Source organism: Chiloscyllium punctatum, chromosome 36 (assembly GCF_047496795.1).
Source record: "Chiloscyllium punctatum isolate Juve2018m chromosome 36, sChiPun1.3, whole genome shotgun sequence".
Taxonomy (NCBI): Eukaryota; Metazoa; Chordata; class Chondrichthyes; order Orectolobiformes; family Hemiscylliidae; genus Chiloscyllium; species Chiloscyllium punctatum.
In genome coordinates, this window is record NC_092774.1 from 65,106,863 (window position 1) to 65,130,021 (window position 23,159).

Below are 23,159 nucleotides of genomic sequence, written 5' to 3' on the forward strand. Positions count from 1 at the left end.
GCACTTTCCTGCCCTTTTCCTGAAACTGTTCGTCCCCCAACTGATCACGAATCTATTGATCCTAGTTTTAAATGTGACATGAAGGCTGTCAACAGAGTTACTGGGATGGGGGAGTGGGGTGACGGGTGGCGGGGGAAGCTCAGGTCGACCTTGGGGACTAAAACAATGGCTTCACACTTCACAATATTTAACGAAGGGAATGTTTACGGTTATCCAATACTGGAAATCGGGCAGGCATTCAGATGAAATTATTGGTAAATTATGAATGACAGAGGAGTCGGGAGAGAAGTGGTGTTCAGGCACAGTTGGATATCATCAGTATAGATGCCAACACCAGCAGCAACGGTTAAACAAATCAGAACGGAAGACGCTAAAAGCAGAACCTCCCAGAGGATAGAGTGATGCTGGAGAGGGTCAGTACTGTCATTAACCCTGATCAAGGCTGTCCGCAGGTCGACGAGGGAATGTTCATCCATGTCACCGTTACAAAGGATGTCAAATATGACCTTGGTCAGAACTGCTTCAGGGGCGGAAACCAGAATCGAGGGTTTTAAACACAGAATTCTGGAAAAGATGGGAATGGCTAATTCAACAATGATACATCCAAACCAACACTTCCATTGGTGCGATAATAATAGAAGTGTTTTGGTTCTCGAAGGTTCTCAGCAATACTGAGAAAGAGCAACAAAATTAACACAATAAATACTGCTATTGCTACAATGTGCCTGCTCCCAATTGGGGGCCATCTGGTGTTCAATTAACTGTCTATAAGGGGTAATATTGGAAAGGAATGAAGCAGTTCATAGCTCTCTAAGAGGGGAGACACAGACTCCATGATACAGACACACAAGGGGTGGGAGTAGGCCAGTCGGCCCTTCGAGCCTGCTGCAACATTCCATCAGATCATGGCTGATCTGAATTCAACCTCAACTCTACATTCCTACATATCTCCGACAATCTTTCATCCACTTGGTTATCAAGAACCTATCTACCTCTGCCTTAAAGATTCTGAATCCACTGCCTTCTGAGGAAATCACACAACCATCAGAGAGAAAAGGAATCATCCTCATTTCTGTCTTCTACTTTTAATATATGACCATCTAGTTCCAGATATTAAGATTGGGATACAAGCTGCATTCAAATGACACCAGTATAGTAAACTATCTCAGAGTGCTTCACGCGAACACAATGAGAATTCCTTTAAAAATCACAAAAGCGGAGCAAAGAATAGACAGGTGACCAAAAATTTGGTCAAAGGGGCAGGTTTAGGGCAACCTTTCAAACAGGTTCAATTTCCCAGACATCAGAAGACAAAGACATAAACAGCAAACACAAAATGGCAAACAATGGAAAACAAAAGTGTAGACGTGATGTCACAGGATGAGTAATCCAGGGAACATGAGTTCAAATCCCACCACAGCAAGAGGTGAGGTGAGATGTGAATAATTCAATTCACAAATGTGGAACACAAAGTTAGTCTCAATATGGTATTGATGGCACAGACGTCAATTGTCATAAAAAACAACGTTCACCAATGTCCTTTCAGGAGGGAAACCGCCATCCTTAACTGGTCTGGTTTACATGTGACTCCAGACCCACAGCAATGTGGTTGACTCTTAAACTGCCCTCTGAATTGGCACAAGCAAGACACCTTGCAATTAGGGATGGATAACAAACATCAACCTTGTGAAAGTGTCAGAACAGAAATTGCTGGAGAATCTCAGCCAGTCTGGCAACACTGATGGAGAGTGTGAGAGAGAGAGAAAGAAACAGGGTCAATATCCTGGCCTGAGTCCAGAACAGTTGTGGAGAAGGGTCACAACACTTGAAATGCTAACTCTGCTTCTCTCTTCACATGTGCTGCCAGGCCTATTGAGTTTCTCCAGCAATTTATGTATTTTGGTATTTCAGATCTCCAGCATCCACAGTTCATTATTAGACTGACTTAGGGAAGCTCCAATCCCACAAAAGGGTAAAGCAGAAGGGCTGGAATTACTCAGCAAGTCTGGCACCAGCTATGGAGATAAAAACAGTTCTTCGGGTTATTGGATGATCTTACATCAGGGACAATTTTTTGGGGAAGCTGCAAGAGTAAAAGGCACTGGTGTAACTTCAACATCTGGTAGAACTCGCTTAGCCTTGGGGGTCACGCTGACTCAGCATTCTGGTCCTGCTCATTATCTGTTAAATTCTCCATTTGTTTTTCTTGTTATACTTCTACATGGTTGACACATTCCTATGTTTTAAAATGAAATTCCAGCAGACAGGAATTTTCCATGTAAGTAATCATACATTAGAGGGTTTGGAACGTGAATGTAACTTTTAAACAGAAAGTATTTATTCATGCATGGGGTGTGGGCATCGCTGACAAGGCCAGCATTTTTATCCATCCTTAACCACCCTGTTGTTGGTTGGAAAAGTGAATGAAGGTGTCTGAGATTGTCTTGATCAGCACAGAAATCTCAAAGATGGGTGTGCTCAGGTCGAAGTATCCTCACTCCCACAGCCAATTCTGCATTCATTGCAATTACAGAAAGCATATAAAACTTCCAGGACAAGTACAACATGGGAATACAATCAGAATAAAGCTTCTTCTACTCTTAAATTGAAAGTGAAGCGACCTCAACGCTCTCCCCAACAAACACTGTCAAGACAGTAACAGCATTGGGTTCGATACAGAGTAAAATGTCCTCTACTCTTCCCCATTCATACAGTCCCAGGACAATGACAGCAGAGTGTTAAATAAACAGTAGAGCTTCTTCCATTATGACTGACACTTAGTCCGCTCTACACCAATCCTCAAGGAAAATTCAGAACAGAGACTATTATCTGGTACTGAATGCACACATCCTAAATGGAATGACAGCGACAGAAAATCATGTAGTGAAACACAGATAAAACACACACAATGTGCAGCAAGACTAGGCTTTTATTGGGATCAAACACATTTGAATGACAGGAGACATAGTCCCTGCAATGATCCGAATGTGAGCTGAAAAACATTCTCACGTGAACAATATTCTCTGGGAATACAATGTCCACCTCACCGCTGTCTGGTCAGTTCCTCTGCTTTCGTTCAGGGCTGAGTTGCGGCTGACCACATTGTGGCGTGGGGTCAAGAGGTTATCGAGTTAAGGTCAACTTGGATTGAGGGCATCCTGTGTCATGCCAGTGATGTCGAGTGTCTCTGATTTACTCAACTTGTAATCGGGGACACGGGGATGTCAGGCTGGGTTTGTATCCGTTTAAGCTTAGAAGAAACAGATGATGTGATGGAGCTTTATAACATCTGGAGAAGATTTAACAATGTAAATGTCATGTCCACTCATTTCTAGCCAGAGACTCACCTCTCATTTGAGATAGGAGAGTTTTGTTTTTTCTCTCAAGTGTTCCCGAGTCTTTGAAATTCACTTCTTTCGAGAGCAGCATGTGGTGGTGTCACGGTGGTTAGCCCTGCTGCCTCACGGCATCAGAGACCTGGGTTTGACCCCACCCTCGAGCCGACTTTCTGTGTGGAGGTTTCACATTCTCCCTTTGTGTCTGCGTGGGTTTCCTCTGGTGCTCTTATGTCAAACAAATGTTCGGCACCACATCGTGGGCCGAAGGGCCTGTTCTGTACTGTATTGTTCCATGTTCTATGTTCTAAAGTTTCTTTCCTCTCTTATTCCCTAAAAGCTTCCTCCACTCTCCCTCCATTCTCACTTTGTTGAACCTAATCCCTGCTATCCTCATCCTGAAGGGTTTGGTTCATGCTAATTAACAGGCCCACATTCAAGGGGGATCTAACTGAAACGTACAGAATATTGAAGAGCCTGGACAGAGTGGACATTGGGAAGGGGTTTTCATTGGCAGGAGAGACGAATACCCATGGACATAGCGTCAGCAGAAAGGGAGAATGGAGATTAGGAGAAATTTCTGGAGCCAGAGAGTGGTGAAACTATGGAATTCATTGTCACAGAAAGCTGTGGAGGCCAGGTCACTGACTATGTTTAACACTGAAATAGAGTATCAAGGGTTGAGAACTGCGGGGAGAAAATGAGAGAATGAGGCTGAGAAACGTAACAGCAGGATAAATTGGGAGCAGGAGTAGACCACATGGCCTTTCCAGCCTGCACCAGCATTGAACACTTCATAACTGGATATGAATATATCTATATCTAGAGTGGATAGGCTGGAACTTTTCTCACTGGAACACAGGAGATTGAGAGGTGACCTTATAGAGGATTATAAAATCATGAGGGATACGGATGAGTTGAACAGCAGATGTCCTTTCCCTCAGCTAGGGGTTTCAGGATCAGGGAGCAACTATTTTGTGGTGAATAGAGAAAGATTCTATAAAGACAGGACAAGGAGTTTTTTATTAGAGAGTGGTCTGAGTGCGGAATGAATGTCCAGAGGAAGTCATGGAGATGTACAGCACAGAAACAGACTGTTTGGTACAACTTGTCCATGCCGGCCAACTGTCCCAACCCAAACAGCTCACACCTGACAGCACACGGCCCCATATCCCTCCATTCCCTTCCCATACATATACCTAATCAAATGCCTTTTAAATGTTGCAATCAGACTAGACTTCACCATATCCTCTGGCAGTTCATTCATTAAACGTACCATCCTCTGTGTGAAAAAGTTTTCCCTTAGATCTCTTTTGGATCTTTCCCCTCTAACCCTAAACCCATGCCCTCTCGTTCTGGACTCCCCCACTTCAGGGAAAAGACTTTGTCTATTTATCCTATCCATGCCCCTCATGATTTTATACATGTACAGTTACAACGTTTAAAAGACATTTGGATAAGTACATGAATGCGAAAGGTTCGAAGGTTTATGGGCCAAACACTGGTAGGTGGGACAAGTTTAGTTTTAGAACATACTGTTCATACTGAGGGTCTGTTCAGTGCTGTCAGACCCTGTGACTGACCTGTACTAGTCTTAAAACCATTTTATTACCTCCCCCCCCATAAAGATCCACTTCTTTGTCGTTCAAAACTCAGATGAACTTCGCCTTAAATATTTTCAATGACCCCACTTCTGTACTCAATTCCTCTTCGTAATATACCACTTGCCTTGCTCATTGACTGCTGCATCTGCCCAACAACTGGCATTGACTGGTGTGGAGGGACTCTGCGACCCCTTTGTACATCCATACGTCATTCCTGATGAAGGGCTTGTGCCCGAAACATTCATTTTCCTGCTCATCAGATGCTGTCTGACCTGTTGTGCTTTTTCAGTGCCACATTTTTCGACTTCCACCTCTAGTCCTCACTTTCTCCACATTTCAATGTATCACCATTTAAACAATGCACTTTTTTTTTTCAAACAGCAAAGGCTATAAATTCACATTGCGCACTGCTCTTGCCATGTGTTTGCCAATTGAGACACAGACCTGGACCAACTTCGGGAAGAGGCAAAACACTGAGTTCTGAACAAAACCCGGAGCACCACTCAAAAGGTCGGCTCTGTTTACCTTTCCACAGATGCTGCTCGACCCGTTGGCTTTCTGCAGTATTCGCTGTGTTTGTTCTGCACAATTGCTGCTTTCCATTAAAGAACTTCAATCCCTGTCCTCTTGTAACAGACCCGAGTCAAAGGCAATAGGTTCTTCTGATCATTAACCTATCCATTCCCACCACTTCTTCTCCCATCATTGCCAACAGACCCTGGAAATCTCCAGTAAACCTTCTTTGCTCGAAAGAGAACATTCCCAAACTTGGGAATGTCTCCACAAAATGGAAATTGCTCATCCCTCGACATGATGCAAGTGTTACAATGGGGAAGAGGTTTTGACAAAATATTGTCTGTTAGCAGGTGGAAAAATGTTCAGGACGTAAAACAGAAATCCCAGTCTCCAGCTTTGTGAATCTTCAGAAACTCTTTGGGAAGCGGAATTACAGGGGAATGAAGAATGAACTATCCGACAGAGCAGAGACAGTCCAGACACCGTCCTCTTTTTTAAGTTGCTGATTGACTCTGATATTCTGGCGACATGAACTGACCCTGAACATTGAAAGAATTCTCTGCACATCAGGAATTCAAACCCATTCTCGGCTCGGGGCCAATGAGAAAATTCGGGAAGAGGCAAAACACTGAAAGGCTCGGAGGGCAATTGTCCCAGTGTAGGAGAGCTCGTTCCTCGTGACATGGATGTACCTGCAGATGGTGGGATCAGACTGTCCCCATGTCTCCATAATGAATGTCCAAGGGTTTATTATGGAAAAGTAAAACTGATAGAAGACAATGGTAATTCTGGGCGGGGCACTTTGAGTTATGAATTCAATAGTAGCTTCTAAAGAGACTGTGCAGGCGAGCACTTGACCTGTTTCTGTGGTGCAATTGGTCAGCGCGTTCGGTTGCTAATCGAGAGGTTGGTGTTTCAAGACCACCCTGGGGCGGAGCTTTTTGTTGTTCTCGCTCCTACCGTTTCCTTGGCTGCGAAGGCGCGCGTTTTTAATGGCGTCATGAAAATGTTTCCCAACGGAAATCTTCTCCACTGAGGAAGCACAGAGGGGTTTCTGAATTGATTGAATTTCTAACGTAAAGGACTGCGGTTGCTGAGAGTCCGAGACAGAAAGATAAACGGCTGGAGAAATTCTGCAGGTTTGGCTGTACCTGGATAAGGAAAAAAAAAGAGTTCTCAAAAAGGTTTTCTCTTATTCTCTTTCCACATATGCTGCCTCACCTGCTGAGTTGCTCCTGCAATTTCTGGTTTTGTTTTTAACTGAATGCCCACGTCATCTTTCGGGATGAAACACCCAGACTCACCATTTGCAGATATTTAACCCTTTCAAAACCTGTGAAGTGATTGGATTCAAACAAACTCTGCAATGATTCACTCTTTCTCAGCTCCACAGGCAGAGAGACCTGGGAAATGAAGCTGTCAGTGTTGATCTGTATTGATGGGCCGAGTGGTGAATGCGATGGAGATGAAATCCATTGCGGTTTCCCCACGCAGGTGTGAACCATGCCGACTACATTTGAAAAAAGTCGTGAAAAAGAAAGATAGATAGCTCCACGGTTTTTTAAGATGCAAATCAGTGGAGGAGTTGAAATATTTCAATCACATTGGGAGTGGTCGGGAATCTGCAACCCACTGCCTGTCAGGGTGGAACAAGCAGATACCCACAGAGCTGCTTTTGAGGCGATGAGTCAAGTATTTTGAAATGAGACGAGAACAGTGTGGGGCGTGAAGTCGTGATCGAAATGAAGCAGGCACCTGAGGACAAAGGTGTTTTATTTGCCAGTGAAACATATTGCTTTACAAAGTTGGGACTATGGAAGGGAAGCAGTGATGGTGATTACCTTTGGCTGTTCCTCTTGTGAATGTTCCCATTGCTGCACATGTCCGTGTTAACGTCAGAACTCTGGAGCATATCGGCGTCAGGTCCGCACAGTGCCAGGGGCGCAATGGATGACGCATCTGACTCCACCTACCTGTTTGAAATGCAGCTCACAGCTTCTTCACACACCCCAAATAATCTTTCTCATTGTCCTGAAGCCGGCATACGGTTTGAATTCCTGATCTGCAGGAATAAGACTCTTTTCACTGTCTCGCGTCAGTAAATGTCCCTGAAAATATCAGTCACGTCACAGCGCTGTCAGAGGAGGGGAAGCTGAAAGAGACCCACACGCTGCTCATGCGCACATTTCCCTTTCTCCAACTCACTGCCGCAACCTCTGCGTCTCCTGGGAGTGGAAAGGGAACAAACACCAAAACCCAGTCTCAGCTTTGTAAATCTTCAAGACATGGGAAAACTGTTCATCCCTTCGAATCTTCCATCCTGAGCTGACAGCGTTGATTTTAAATGGCTGTCCAGTCAGTGCCGATTCGTTTTGGCTGAAAAAAATCTTCCTTATCTCATCCCAGCATTTCTTGCCACAGAGAACTGTGCGGCAGAGTTCATGTATATATTTCCTTGTATGGTATTTTGTAAAAACATCCGTTTGTTGGTTGTTTGTATAGGGTATTTCAGGTTCATTAGGGCTGTTCAAGTGTGTTGGTAGGTTTGTGGGCTGCCATGATGCTGAGAAGATCGAGTTGTCTGGACATCATTTCACAGATGTCTTTAATGTCAAGTAATGTGCTAGGGTTTCTGCAGACGTTGTGTCTGCTTGTGTCAGTTTGTTGATGTGAAATCGGCACACTGGGTTTATTGGGTCGGCAAAAGTGAGGGCTGCAGATGCTGGAAACCAGAGTTGAAATCAGAGTGGTGCTGGAAAAGCACAGCAGGTCAGACAGCTTCCAAGGAGGAGAAAAATCGACGATTCAGGCAAAAGCCCTTCATCAGGAATAGAGGCAGGATGCCTCCAGGGTAGAGAGATAAATTGGCGGTTGCTTGGCCGAAGGTAGTAAAGAGTACATTAGGTGAATGGGGGTGCGGATGGAGATAACAGATCAGAGAGGAGGGTGGAGCGGATAGGTGGGAAGGGAGATTGGCAGGTAGGACAGGTCATGAGGACAGCGCTGAGCTGGAAGGTTGGAACTGAGGTAAGATGGGGGAGGGGAAATGAGGAAACTGGTGAAGTCCGCATTGATGGCCTGGGGTTGAATTTATCCGAGGGGGAAGATGTGGCGCTCACCCTCCAGGCATCGGGTGGGGAGGGAACGGCGATGGAGGAGGCCCAGGACCTGCATGTCCTCGGCAGTGTGGGAGTGGGGGGTTTGAAATGTTGTTCCAGAGGGCGATGGGGTTGATTGGTGCGGGTGTGCTGGAGAAGTTCGCTCAAGCGCTGTGACTTGACTCTGCGAGGAGTCTCCTATCTCCCCAATGGAGGGGAGACCGCATCAGGAGCAATAGATACAAGAAATGACATTGTTGGATGCACAGGTGAATGCCTTCTCACGACCGTGGCCTGGATTCGATTTCCGGGCAGGAAAGAAATCTTCAGTAGAGGTGTCAACAACTAACCGCAGCTCCCTGGTGGTCTAGTGGTTAGGATTCGGCGTTTTCACCGCCGCTGCCTGCGTTCGATTCCCGGTCAGGGAAACAATTTTCATGGGAGTTGTAGGTTGCCCGTTCTTCTTAAATGCGCTGCACAGTTATTTTTTGATCTTCGTAGTTCCAGGGCGCTGCAGTGTGTCGTGGCTCGTTGAAGTCCTGTTCTGATTCAGATTTGTTTGTATGTGTAGGGATGATTGCTTCAGTCGTTAAGTTCTTGGTTCGCGTGCATTGTTTTCCTGTAGATCCTGTTTTCAATTTACCATTGACTGTTCGCTCTTGTGTGACATCCAGAAATGGCACTTTGTTATTGTTCTCCTCTTTTGTGAATTTTATGCCAGTGAGGATATTGTTAATGGTGTTGTAGGTTTCCTCTAATTTGTTTCATTTTTTGATGACAAAAGTGTCATCGCTGTAGCGGACCCAAAGTTTGGGTTGGATCGTTGAAAGGGCTGTTTGTTCGAGTCTCTGCATTATTGCTTCTGCTTGGAATCCTGACACTGGTGGTTTCATGGGTGTTTCTTTGATTTGTTTGTAGGGCTTGTTATTGAATATGAAGTGGGTGGTAAGGCACAGTTCCACGAGTTTGACAGTGCTATCTTTGCTGATGAAGTTGATGCTGTGTTGGTGTCTTTGGTTGTTCGAGTAGTGTCTTCAGTTTTCTTTGGCCACGTTGATGTTAATGGATGTGAAGAGGGCTGTTTTGAAAAGGACAGCATTATTCCATCCTCTTCTATCTTAGTGTCTTTGGTGTTCAGGAATTCTTGGACAGAGTAAATGGAGTGGTGTGAATCTTCGACTTGGTGTTTTAGTCTTCAGTGGAGGCCTTTGACTAGTCTGTATATTGCTGTTCCAAGTAGTGAGACTTTGGCGTGAGGGGTCTCCTGAATTGAATTGGAGGAGAACAACAACGAAGTGCCATTCCTAGATGTCACAGTAGAGCGAACAGTCAATGGGGAATTTCAAACTAGCATCTACAGAAAAACAACACACACAAACGAAATACGTAACTGCAGAAGCAATCATCCCAACACCCACAAACGAGGGTGCAATGACATTATTTCAACGAGCCACTACACACTGCAACACAGCGAAATTATGAAGAACAGAAGAGAAATACTTATGTAGTGTATTTAACGAGAACAGGTACCCAAGAAAACCAGTCCGCCGATTTCTCATTGATGCTTCCAAGCTGACTCTCAAAAATTCGGTTTGTTCCTCCATTCTTTCCTGTTTGTTTTTTTGTGGGTTTTGAAAGCTTTCCCAATCCTCTGACTGAGTATTGGAGTTGGGAAGTTATGTTGTGGCTGTAGAGGACATTGGTTGGACCACTTTTGGAATATTGTATGTAATTCTGGTCTCCATCCTATCAGAAGGATATTGTGAAATTTGAAAGTGTTCTGAAGCACCAATAGGTCCACAGAGGTGACGAGGACCTTCTGCTTCCCTGAGTGTTGGAAGGCCTTCAGTGATTCCTCTGTACTGCTGACGCACCAGTTGGTCCACACCGGGGAAGGCTGTTCTCTGGCCCCAAGTGCGAGATGGCCTTCAGCAGTTCTTCCCACCTGCTGAGACACCAGTGGGTCCACACTGAGGAGAGGCCGTTCTTCTGCCCCGAGTGCAGGGAGGGCTTTGCTCTTTCTTCCGACCTACTGGCCCATTGGTGGGTCCACATGGGGGAGAGATCGTTCAGTTGCCTTAAGGGCAGGAAGGCCTTCAGCAATTCCTCAGCCCTGCGGAGACACTTCCAAGGGCTCGGGAACCATACGAAATAGGAACAGGAAAATGCCATTCAACCACTTCAGCCTGCTTCTCCATTCAGTAGGATTGTGGCTGATCTGACATTCTCCACATCCACTTTCCTGCCTTTTTCCTGTAACTGTTCATCCCCCGTCTGATCACGAATCTATTGATCCTAGTTTTAAATGTGACATGAAGGCTGTCAACAGAGTTATTGGATGTGGGAGTGGGAGTGGGGATGCGGGGGGGGGGGGGGCTCAGGTCGAACTTGGGGACTAAAACAATGGCTTCACACTTCACAATATTTAACTAAGGGAATGTTTATAGTTTATAGATAAAAATTCCTGAAGAAGGGCTCATCCCCGAAACGTCGATTCTCCTGCTCCTTGGATGCTGCCTGATCTGCTGTGCTTTTCCAGCAACACATTTTCATCTCTGATCTCCAGCATCTGCAGTCCTCACTTTCTCCTAGAGAATCCCATGGAGTCTCACACAGTGACACAGATGTACAGCACGGAAACAGACCCCCTGGTCCAACTTGCTCACCCGTCTATAGTTCCCTGGCTTTTCCTTACTACCGTTCTTAAATAGTGGCACCATGTTAGTCACCCTCTTGCCTTCGGCCCCTCACCTGTGACTATGGATGATACAAATATCTCAGTGAGAGGCCCAGCAATCACTTCCCCAGTTTCCCACAGAGTTCTAGGGTCCTCCTGATCAGGTCCTTGGGATTTATCCACTTTTACGCATTTCAGCAATTTCTCACCGGTAATGTGGACATTTTTTCAACATGTCACCATCGACTTTCTCACATTCTATATCTTCCATGCTCTTCTCCACAGTAAACACTGATGCATAATATCCGTTCAGTATTCGCTCCCCACACCCCTCCTCCCCCGATCTACTGCAGCTCCACACAAAGGCCGCCTTGCTGATCTTTGAGGGGCCCTATTCTCTCCCTTGTTATCCTTTTGCCCTTAACGTATTTATAAAAACCCTTTGGGTTATCCTTAACTCTATTTGCCAAAGCTATCTCATGTCCCCTTTTTGCCCTCATGATTTCTCTCTTAAGTATGCTCGCACTGCCTTTATTCTCTTAGGATTCACTGGATCTCTCTGTCGATACCTGACGTATGCATCCTTCTTGATCTTAACCAAAATCTCAATTTCTCTGGTCATCCAGCATTCCCTACACCTACCAACCTTTCCTTTCACCCGAACAGGAATATACTGTGTATGGACTCTTGTTATCTCATATTTAAAGGATTCCCATTTTCCAGCAGTCCTTTAACCTGCGAACAACTGCCCCCAATCAGCTTTTGAAAGATCTTGCCAAATACCTGAATCTTCCTCCAATTTAGAACTTCAACCTTTAGATCTGATATATTATTTTCAATCACTATTCTAATGTTAATAGAATTATGGTTGCTGGCCCTTAGGTTTTGCACCCTCGCCAGTATGTACATGCACATTGTGAATTAGAAAATTTCCTTGTACGCACTGAACAAATTTCTCTATTTGGTGGATAAGTAAATGGGCAGGAGTTATACCTTGGGTCCACTCTTCCTTTATTCCCATCAACCCTAACCCCATTCCCACCCCAATGGTCCAACGGCACTTTACCTTGCAACTGCCAAATGTGTGACACCAGCCCATTTACCTGCTCCCTCCTCACAATCCAAGGGCCCAAACTTACCTTCCAGGTGAAGCAGCACTTTACCTGCTCTTCCCACAACCCAGTCTACTGCATTTGCTGCTCACAATGTGGTCTCATCTACAATGGGGAAAACGATGCATGAACTGTGTGACTGCTGCACAGAACATCTACGTTCTGCCCACAAAAAGACCTTAGCTTCCAGTTGCCTGCCAATTCCACACCCCACCCTGTTCCCTGGCCAACATCTCTGTCTCAGGTTTGCTGTAGTGTTCCAGCGAAGCTCAGCACCAACAGAACGAAGAGCACCGAATATTACACTTTGGGGACCATACATCCCTCCGGTCCCAATAATGAATTCAATAATTCTAGAGCCTGAAATCCTTAGTATCCTCGTCCTTTCCACACACACCAAGCCTTGTTATCACATAGTCTGTCATTACACACTACCTATTCTTAGCCACGAACAGTCTCCATTCACCCTCCCACACGGATGGTTATCAATTCCCTTTCATGTCCAACAGTTCTTCCCTCGCTTTGGGCTCTATCCTGATCTATCATTTACTATATCCACCTTCCTCCCACAATATCTCCTGCAGATAAACCAATGTTTTCCCGATCACCATCTGTTCTGTGGAAGAGTCACCGGCAACTCCTGTTTTTTTTTGTTTCTGATATACAGCATCCTCAGTTCTTTCAGCTTTTTATTCAGGTAGAGTTGGAAATTGTTTCGAGAGACAAAAGGAGAGGGGGGTGGAGAGAGAACAGACATGAACTGTTCATCTCCATTGTTACTCATAACGTAAAATCATTGTAGTGCGATCACTTCCCTGAAGTATCAATAGAGGAGATGGGTAGTCCGTGAGTTTGTGACGCAACGTTAGCGCGTTTGACTTCAGATCAGAATGCTGTGTGTTCAAATCCCGTGCCGCTTCCTGTCACCAACTTCGTACACTTCAAATTAAGAAAAGCGTAAGTTTGCTCGAGGCATCTGTTGAGCCAAGTCTTCTTTGCGGAAACTTTCGATCACACCGGAATCTTTGCTGTCAGTTTGATTTGTGAACACGGTGTCAGGGAGATGGTGTGTCCATTCTTTGGGTAAATGCTCAGCTCCCCGCAATGTGTGAAGTCAAACGCAAACTGATCATCCCGGGATTGATACACAAAGCCGCTTCGTTCAGTTAGTGACAGTGCGGTGTGAGTAAAATTGTACAGATATTTTTACAAAATAATCCACAGACTCCCAGCTTTATGTTTCAATCTATCAGGAGAGTGACAGCGAGTTCAGATAGAAATATTTCCCACCAACAGCAAATCCTTTCCTCTCACTGGACACAGTTCAAATTATCTTTATTCAACAGAAGGAGTGGGAACTACAGTCTGACGGCCTCTCTCCACATTAACGGTGAGCCTGAATTTTATCAACGGTGTCAGTAAATTCGAATGGCGGACACTGATTTGGTCCAGTCGATTTTTTTGCCAAGCGTAATTCACCGAGAGGATTCTGCTGTGTGAAACAGCGTGGGGAATTACTGCAGGGCCTCCTGCGCATGGAACACACCGCAACTGATGTGTTTCACCTACACCAGTTAATTCCTATCTCGGAGAAGAGAGGTTTGATGATTCGGATCATAGCAGCCAGACAGAGAACAGGAGAAGAGCACTCAGACCTTCACAAGCTTGTCACCACAGCTGGGTCATCGTGGCCCATGTATCAGTATGGGATAGTAATCTGCATCTACTGACTGGAAGCACAGCAAATTGGAGTGCAGGTGGGACTGTCACACAGGAGAAAACGGCTTCGACCTATCAACTGGAGTGATTCCCAATGCGCAACTCCGCTCACCTCAACTGAATAACTGTAAACGAATTACTCAGTGATTCAAAGGAGTACTCGGTTTTGAATTTGCGTTGTGGCATATACCTTCGAGAATGATGTCAAAACAACTTCATTGCTGTGATGGAGTATCCTGTTGGGCAGAATATAGCCTTTGTCAAATTTCCTACGTTCTGTTCGTCCAACTCCGATTTCACTCAGAATCACGAAATGTGTGACAGCGCAGACTGAGGCCATGCAGCCCACCTTAGCTCTGCTGGCTCAACACAATATATAAATAAGTGTCTCATTCTGTCGCCTTCTCCCTGTAAATCTGCACATTGTTACATTGAACATGCCTACCGAATTCCCTTTTGTGTCCATTGAATCTGCCTCTTTGTCACTGGCAGACAGCCACTTGCTATCCCCACGCCCTGTGCGAAAACAGTCTTCCTAATGTCACTTTTACTTATTTTCCTGATGACTTTCAATCTCTGCCAAATCGTTCTCGATCCATCCAGGCCTGTGAGCAGTTTCACTGCATTAATTCCTCTGTCTAAAACCCTCATGACGTGGAAAACTTCAATCAGCCGAGCTTTCAGCCTTCTGTTCACCAAAACAACTGCCCCAACTTTCCAATCTACCTTCATGACTGACATTCCTTGTACACAGTACCATTCACGTTAACCTCTTCAGCGCCGTCTGCAATCACTTCACTTCCCCGCTTCCTGAAGTATCACCCTCAGAATTGAGCGTAATACAGGTGGAGGATTCATTCAGACTCGGATTGTGCGGGCGAAAAGTCTGCAATACTTGTTCTCGCTTTGAGCAAGTGTTTCCCTTCGCTGTGTTCTCTGCAATGATACCTCTGTCCCATTCCTAATTTAGGCAGTCCGATCTGATTTAACGAAGCGGCTTTTTGAGAAAACTGACCCGGCATTTTTGCTCAGGTCAATTTAAGAAATGAGGGTTCGCCTGGGATTGGAACCCGGCACCTCCCACCCATCTGTATAAGCTAGAAAACCCAAAGCTAGCATCATACCCCAAGACCAATGAGTCAAATATCATATGCGTGCCCACATCCTGAAGCAACTGGGAATTGCACAGTACGAAATACATTGAACATTGCTCCCAGAATTACAAGTAGCAATGAGTTTCAAGAACATCTGCTCCTCTTTCTGTCTCCCTGCTCCCAGGACGCTGCTGTTTGTCCCGTCCCCAGGAATGAACCATTTCGTTTCTACTTACAAGCTGTGCTGGTGGAAGGCAGAGACAATTCGCTCTTCTGCTCTCTGACACTATTACGTGAGGCAGGAGAAGTCAGTTACAGTCATGCGTAGGAAATGGGCAACTTTGAGCTTGTTCTAAAGGTGTTTTTAATGGAGAGACAGAAAGATGCTGTGCTGTCGGGACAGAGAGAAATGGACACCGGAGACTCTTCCCTCAGGTAAATTGATATGAGTGCATTTTTGTGCAGCCTGCATGGTGTTCAGAATTTGTCTTGACACAGCAATCCTGCAGAGAGTCTTTTCTTACACGGGCGTTGGTTTCTTTACTGCAGGAAATGGACGAAAACTGCAAGTCATGTGTTTCAACTTCACCGGTTCATTGCCATCTGAGCGAAGAGGTTTAAAACTTGAGATCAGAACATACAGACAGAAAACTGGACAAGACAACTCAGAGCTCCACAAGTGTGCCAGCGCAACTGTGTAAATTTGAATTGTGTATCGATGTACATACTTAACTCAGATGCCCGAAGTTTTGGGAAGCAGATGACAAGACAAGGAACATACCAGAGCGCCGTTCTACGGGAAAGCTGCTAAAGACGACATTGAGTGAAGAGGAGAAAATGGTTTCGCTTCTGGCTTATGATCCCAGCATGCACCCGCTGTGCCATTCTCCTGCTTTTCCAGAGATGTATTCAGCTTTTCATCGGGCGTGTGACTTGCATGTTCGAGAATGACGTCAAAAGATCTTCACTGCTGTAATGTCATGTGCTTTTGTGCAGACATGTCGCCGATGTGCAAATATAAATTCAGAGAGTAATGTACATTGGAGACTCTGAGCCAGCTGAAACTTGCTCAGTGTGAAATGCATTCCACATTGCTCCAAGAATTGCAAGCAGCAGAGTTTCCAGAACATTTGCTTGTCATTCTGTACCCGGGGCGCTGATGTTTGTCTCATCCCCAGGAACTGGACTATCTTCACTGGCGGATAATGAAACCAATTTGTTCCTAGTTGCAAGCTGTTCTGGGGGCGGGGGTGGGGGTGGGAGGGAAGAGTCCATTCGCTCTTCTACTCTCTCTCTCAATCCCTTGGGGTGAGAGGTATCAGTTACACTCGTGCATGGGAAGTGAGCAACTTTGATTGTGAACTTGCTCCAACGGCCTGTTATTGGAGAGATAGAAAGATGCTGTGCTGGCGGATCAGAGAGAAATGGACACCAAAGACACTTCCCTCAGATAAATTCATATGAATACATTGTTGTGCAGCCTGCTTGGTGTTCAGAAATCGTCTTCACGCAGCAATCTTACGGAAAGTCTATTGCAAAGTGGGCATCGTTTTCTTTGCTACGACCGCGCAACAGTTAACATATGAGCCCTAAGTGTCCCAGATGAAGAGAATCCGAGAGAAACCTTCCCTCACTGAGAGTCATCCCCACGGCCCTGAGCTGAGGGACTGCAGGCGGTCCAACTCGGAAAGGACGGTTAAAAATGAACGTTGTTTCTCCCTCAGTTTGTCTGTCCCAGAGTCAGGCATTGGGACAGCATAAACGTGTAGCATCATTCTCCCGCCGACAGAGGCGGTTCAGCCCATCGAGTCACGGCAACTTTCTGTCACTTGTCTCTCTCTCTGAGGTTATTTACAATCGGTGATATCTGTCCTAATAGTGGGGGACTCTGTCTGAGTGGTGATGCGGTTTCTGACATGCTTGTCATTCACGTCCGACCCGGTGTGGCGAATTACTGCAGGGAATAGACGAAACCGCAAGGCATGGGTTTCAACTTTATCATCTCATTGGTATCTCAGAGACGTGGTTTTGTGAATCAATTCATAGGAAACTGACAAAGAACAGGAGAAGACCACTCAGACCTCCAAAAAGCATGTTACTTGACCCTTGTGAGGTTCACGAGTGCATTGGTATGATATAGGGCATTCAGACACTCAGACACTCAGGAAGTAGGTGCAAAGGCAAGATACAGAACAGAGTACAGCACCATTACAAAAGGAAGCTGCTCAAGGAGACATCGAGCAACAGCAGAGGATGGTTTCGATCCATCGAACTCTGCGTTATGGGCCCAGCACGCTCCCGTTTTCCACAGGTCCCTTCCGCCATTTGTCCAGCGCGCTGCAGGCATGTTCGAGCCTGATGTCAAAGATCTCCACTGCTGTCTTGTAATATGGTGTTGCGCAGACGCATGGAGGCTGTGTAAATATAATCTTTTTTCTCACTTCCCACATTCTGTTGGTCGAACTGTGATTTCACTCTGAATCACAGCCTGTTTCACAGTGCAGACGGACGCCATGCGACCCACCTTCGCTCTGCTGGTTCGACGCAGTAAGTTAAGGTGTATCTCTATTCATATCATTTGCTTGCCTTTACGTGTTTTTCTGCATATTGTTACTTTAAACATGACCACCGAATTCCGTTATGCGTCGATTGAATCTGCCTCTTTGTCAATGTCAGGTGATTCGCTGACCCTAACCACACCCTTCCTAATATCACTTTTAGTTCTTTTCCTCGTGACTTTAAAACTGCCGAATCATTGCCGATCCTTTCAGGCGTGGGAGCATTTTAACTGCATTACTTTCTCTGTCTGGACCCCGCATGACTTGGAAAGCTTCAATCAGGTCAGATTTCAAACTTCTGTTCTTTGAGGAGAGCTGCCCTAATTTTCCAAACTACCCTCATCGCTGATATTCCTTGTACACGGCACCACTGACGTCAACGCAATAGTACATCATTTCACTTCCTTGCTTTCTGCTCCATTTGTACTCCAAGCAGCCCAAGCTAGTTTAGCGAAGGTGCTTTTTGAGAAAGTTAACCGGGCACTCTTACATAAACCAGGAAACGCGGGTTAGTCTGAGATTTGAACCGGGGCCCTCTGGGAAGACTGTACACGAGATGACTCAAAGCGAGAATCGTACCCACCAACCAACGAGCAGCACAAGAGCCAGCGCAGCACTCCCGCTCCACCTCTTCAACCAGTTGAGTCTTGCTCAGTGTGAAACACGTTTGAGATTGCTCTAAGAATTGCAAGCAGCAAAGAGTTTCCAGAACAGCTGTTTCTCATTCTTGTCTCCCTGCTGCTGTTTGTCCCGGGCCCTCTCCACCATTTTGTTTCTAAACTTTTCTCTAACACCGGAGTGACCAATGACAAGCATTGCCCTCCTCAACACAGGACACAGAGAACAACAGAAGACCACTCAGACCTCCACGAGGGTGTCACCTCAACTGTGCACATTGGGCCAGTATATCAATGTGAAATAATTATGTCGAAGGATTTTGGGAAAGAGATGAGAAGGCGAGGTACAGAACAGTGCGCCATTATACGGGAAAGCTGCTAAAGACGACATTGATTGAAGAGGAGAGATGGTTTCCCTTCTGGGCAATGCTCCCATCACGCACCCGCAGACATATCGCCGTTGTGCAAAGATAAACTCTGTCTAAATTCCCACATTCTGTTTTTTCGAATTGTGATTTCTCTCAATAGCACAAAATTTCAACACTCGCAATGTTCAAACTTTAACAAAATTCTCATAGATATATTTAGCGAACACCTGGAAGAAATTCTTCCAAACTTGCCTGGGGAATTTCGGTTTGAGTGCTCTTGAACGTTCAGTAAAAGGAAGGGAAATTTGCCTCGAGGGTGTGTAATGTCGAGATGTGTTCCCCATGTAAACTGATAGTGGTTGGCCATCCCAGTGCTTCCCGATGCAGGGTTGATCTGACACACAGGGAGGTTTCTTTGATAAACTGTCCCGGGGGCTTCCAGCCGCGCTATGATGTCATAGGGAGAGCCCCCCGGTGATTGCCTGCAGTTGCTGTGACACAATAATGATGCTGGCCCCGGGACAGGAATACGAATTGGTTCATGAGTCACGTAGTACGGAGTCATTCTATGGAAAGTTGTTTCAACTTTACGGATTTATATATGAGAGGAGGTAAATGGGCAGGGCTTACACCTCGGGTCCACTCTTCCTTCACTCGCAACACCCCACACCCACCTCCCATTGTCCCAAGGCAATTTCCCCTGGAACCGCCGAATGTGTAACACCTGCCCATTTACCTGCTCCCTCCTGAATATCCAAGGGCTCGAACATACCTTCCAGGTGAAGCAGCACTTTACCTGCACATTTGCCACAACCTAGTCCACTGCGTTCGTTGCTCACAGTGTGGTTTCCCCAACGTAGCATGAAGCATAAACAGGGCGACTGCTTCGCAGAACATCTCGGTTCTGCCCGCAAAAAAAGGCCTTGAGGTTCTGGTTGCCTGTCACTTTAACATGCCAGCCTGTTCCCTGGCCAACATCTCTGTCTCAGGCATGCAGCAGTGTTCCAGCAAAGCTCAGCTCCAGATGGAAGACCAACGCCGCATTTTCCACTTGGAGATCCTATAGCCCTCCAGTCTTCGACATGGAGTTCAATAGTGTTTGGATCCGAACTGCCCCATGCCCTTAACCCCTACCACACCCACACGAGGCCTTGTTATCACATCGTCTGTGGTTACGCACGACTTATTGTTAGCCAGGAACAGTCTCCATTAACAGTTAGTCACCCTCCTACACAGATCGTTATTCACTCCTTTGTCCCTCCAATGTTCTCCGTCTGAACTGGTGGCAAAGAGAGCAATGTGGACTGATATCCCTGAGCCAGCTGTTTGTCCCAACTCCAGGAACAGGGCTCTCTCCATTGGCGGATAAGTAAACCATTTTGCTGTTGCGTTGACGTGAGGAGACTGTGTAAATATAAACATTTTCTAAATCCCCACCTTCCGTTGGTCGAACTGTGAATTCACTCTGAATCACAACACGTGTCACAGCGCATTTGGAGGCCCACCTTAGCTCTGCTGGTTCTACACAGCAAGTAAATGAGAGTCTGTATTCGTATCATTCTCTTGCCTTCTCCCTGCAAATCTCCACATTGTTACTTTGAACATGACCACTGAATTCCCTTTTGTGTTCTTGAATCTGTCTCTTTGTCACGGTCAGACAAAGATTTACGGATCCGAACCACTCCCTGTGTGAAAATGTTCTCCTTAATGTCACTTGTACTTTTTTTCCAAATACCTTGAAATCTCTGCCGATTTTTTGGTAAATTGAAAGGATTCTCATTCCTGCACATGAGGCTGAATTGATTTAATTTCTAACGTAAAGGACTGCAGATTCTGAGAATCCGAGACAGAAAGAGGAACTGCTGGAGAAACTCAGCAGGTTTGGCAGTACCTGTGGGAGAAAACAGAGCTCTGAAATATTGTCTCTGACCTGCTGAGATGCTCCTGCAATTTCTGTTTTTGTTCTTAACTGAAAGTTCATTTCATCTTTCAGGATAATTCAACCAGACTCTCCATTTGCAGATATTTAACCCTTTCGAAACAATGTGAAGTGATTGGATTCAAACAAACCCAGCAATAATTCACTCTTTCTCAGCTCCACAGGCAGAGAGACCTGGGAAATGAAGCTGTCAGTGTGGTTCTTTAGTCGTGGGCAGAGTGTTTAATGCGATGGATTTGAGATCTATTGCAGTTTCCCCACGCAGGTGTGAACCTTGCGGACAACAGTTCAGAACTGTCGTCGAAAAGAAAGGGAGGCTGTTTCCCGGTTTCTTCATTAAGATTCAAATCAGTAGAGGGTGAAAGATATTTCACTCACATTGGGACTGGTCGGGAATCTGCAACCCACTGCCTGTCAGGGTGGAACAACCAGATACCCACAGAACTGCTATTGAGGCAATGAGCCAAGTATTTGGAAATGAGACTGGAACAGTGAGGGGCGTGAAGTCGTGATCGAAATGAAGCAGGCACCTGAGGATTAATTTTATTTGAGAGTGAAAGACACTGATTCACAAAATTGGGACGATGGAAGGGAAGCATTTTATGGTAATTATCTTTGGCCGTTCACCTTGTGAATGTTCCCATTGCTGCGCATTTCCGTTTTAACGTCAGAACTCTGCAGTATGACGGTGTTCGGTACGCATAGGGTCGGGGCGCAATGGATGATGCATCTGACTCCACCTACCTGTTTGAAATGCAGCTCACAGCTTCTTCAAACAGCCCAATTAATCTTTCTCATTGTCCTGAAGCCGGCATAAGGTTTGAATTCCTGATCTGCAGGAACGAGACTCTTTTCACTGTCTCGCGTCAGTAAGTGTCCCTGAGCAAATCAGAGTCACGTCACAGCGCTGTCAGAGGAGGGGAAGCTGAAAGAGCCCCACACGTTGCTCACGCGCACATTTCACTTTCCCCAACTCACCGCCCCAACCACTGCGTCTCCTGGGAGTGGAAAGGGAACAAACACCAAAACTCAGTCTCATATTTGTGAATCTTCCAAAAATGAGAAAACTGTTCATCCCTTCGGATCTTCCATCCTGGGCTAACAGGGGTGATTTTCAATGGCTGTCCAGTCAGTGCCGACTCTTTTTGGCTGAAAGTATCTTCCTTATCTCATCCCAGCATTTCTTGCCACAGAGAACTGTGCGGCAGAGTTCATGTATATATTTCCTTGTATGGTATTTTGTAAATAACATTCGTTTTCTGGTTGTTTGTATCGGGTATTTCAGGTTCATTAGCCGCTGTTTAAGTGTGTTGGTAGGTTTGTGGGCTACCATGATGTTGAGAGGGTTGAGTTGTCTGGACATCATTTCACAGATGTCTTTAATGTAAAGTAATGTGGCTAGGGTTTCTGCAGACGTTGTGTCTGCTTGTGTCAGTTTGTTGATGTGAAATCGGCACACTGGGTTTATTGGGTCGGCAAAAGTGAGGACTGCAGATGCTGGAAACCAGAGTTTAGATCAGAGAGGTGCTGGAAAAGCACAGCAGGTCAAACAGCTTCCGAGGAGCAGGAAAATCGACGTTTCGTGCAAAAAACCCTTCATCAGGAATAGAGGCAGGACCCATCCAAGGTGGAGAGATAAATTGGGGGGGTGGGGGTGCTGGGGCGAAGGTAGCAAAAAGTACAATAGGTGAACGATGGTGGGGATGGAGGCGACAGGTCAGAGAGGAGGGTGGAGCCGACAGGTGGGAAGGGAAATTGGTCGGTGGGACAGGTCATGAGATCAGTGCTGAGCTGGAAGGTTGGAACTGTGGTAAGGTGGGAGGGGGGGGGAATGAGGAAACTGGTGAAGTCCACATTGATGCCCTGGGGTCGAAGGGTTCGGAGGCGGAAGATGAGGTGTTCTTCCTCCAGGCGTCGGGTGGGGAGGAAGCAGCGGTGAAGGAGGCCCAGCACCTGTATGTCTTCGGTAGAGTGGGAGGGGTGTTGAAATGTTGGGCCACAGGGCGATGGGGTTGATTAGTGCGGGTGTCCCGGTGATGTGACTCGACTCTCCAGTCTCCCCAATGTTGTAGAGATCGCATCGGGAGCAATGGATGCAAAGAAATTACATTGGTGGATGCACAGGTGAAAGTCTTCTTTCTACTGCGCCCCGATTTAGAGTCCCGGGAATCGAAGGAATTTTCAGCAGAGCTACCAGCTGGCATCCATCGCTCCCTGGTGGTCTAGTGGTTAGGATTCGGCGCTCTCACCGCCGCGGCCCTGGTTCGATTCCCGGTCAGGGAAGCAATTGTCAGGCGCCATTATAGGCTACCCGTTCTTCTTTAATGCGCTGTCCAGTTGTTTATTGATCTTCAGAGTTACGAGGTGCTACAGCGTGTCGTGGCTCGTCAAAATAGTGTCGTGATGCAGGTTGGTTAGTGGCTGTCGGGTTAATTGCTTCTGTAGTTAAGTTCTTGGTTCGCGTGCGTTATTTTCCTGTAGACGGTGTTTTGAATTTACCATTGACTGTTCGCTCTACTGTG

At 46.0% G+C, this 23,159-nt stretch overlaps 1 non-coding gene across 1 annotated transcript; it reads left to right on the forward strand.

Moving 5' to 3' along the window:
* The first annotated feature begins 22,848 nt into the window (after positions 1 to 22,848).
* Positions 22,849 to 22,920, forward strand: trnae-cuc (transfer RNA glutamic acid (anticodon CUC)). Its single transcript has one exon. It is a non-coding gene; the product is annotated as a tRNA-Glu (tRNA).
* Positions 22,921 to 23,159: the final 239 nt, after the last annotated feature.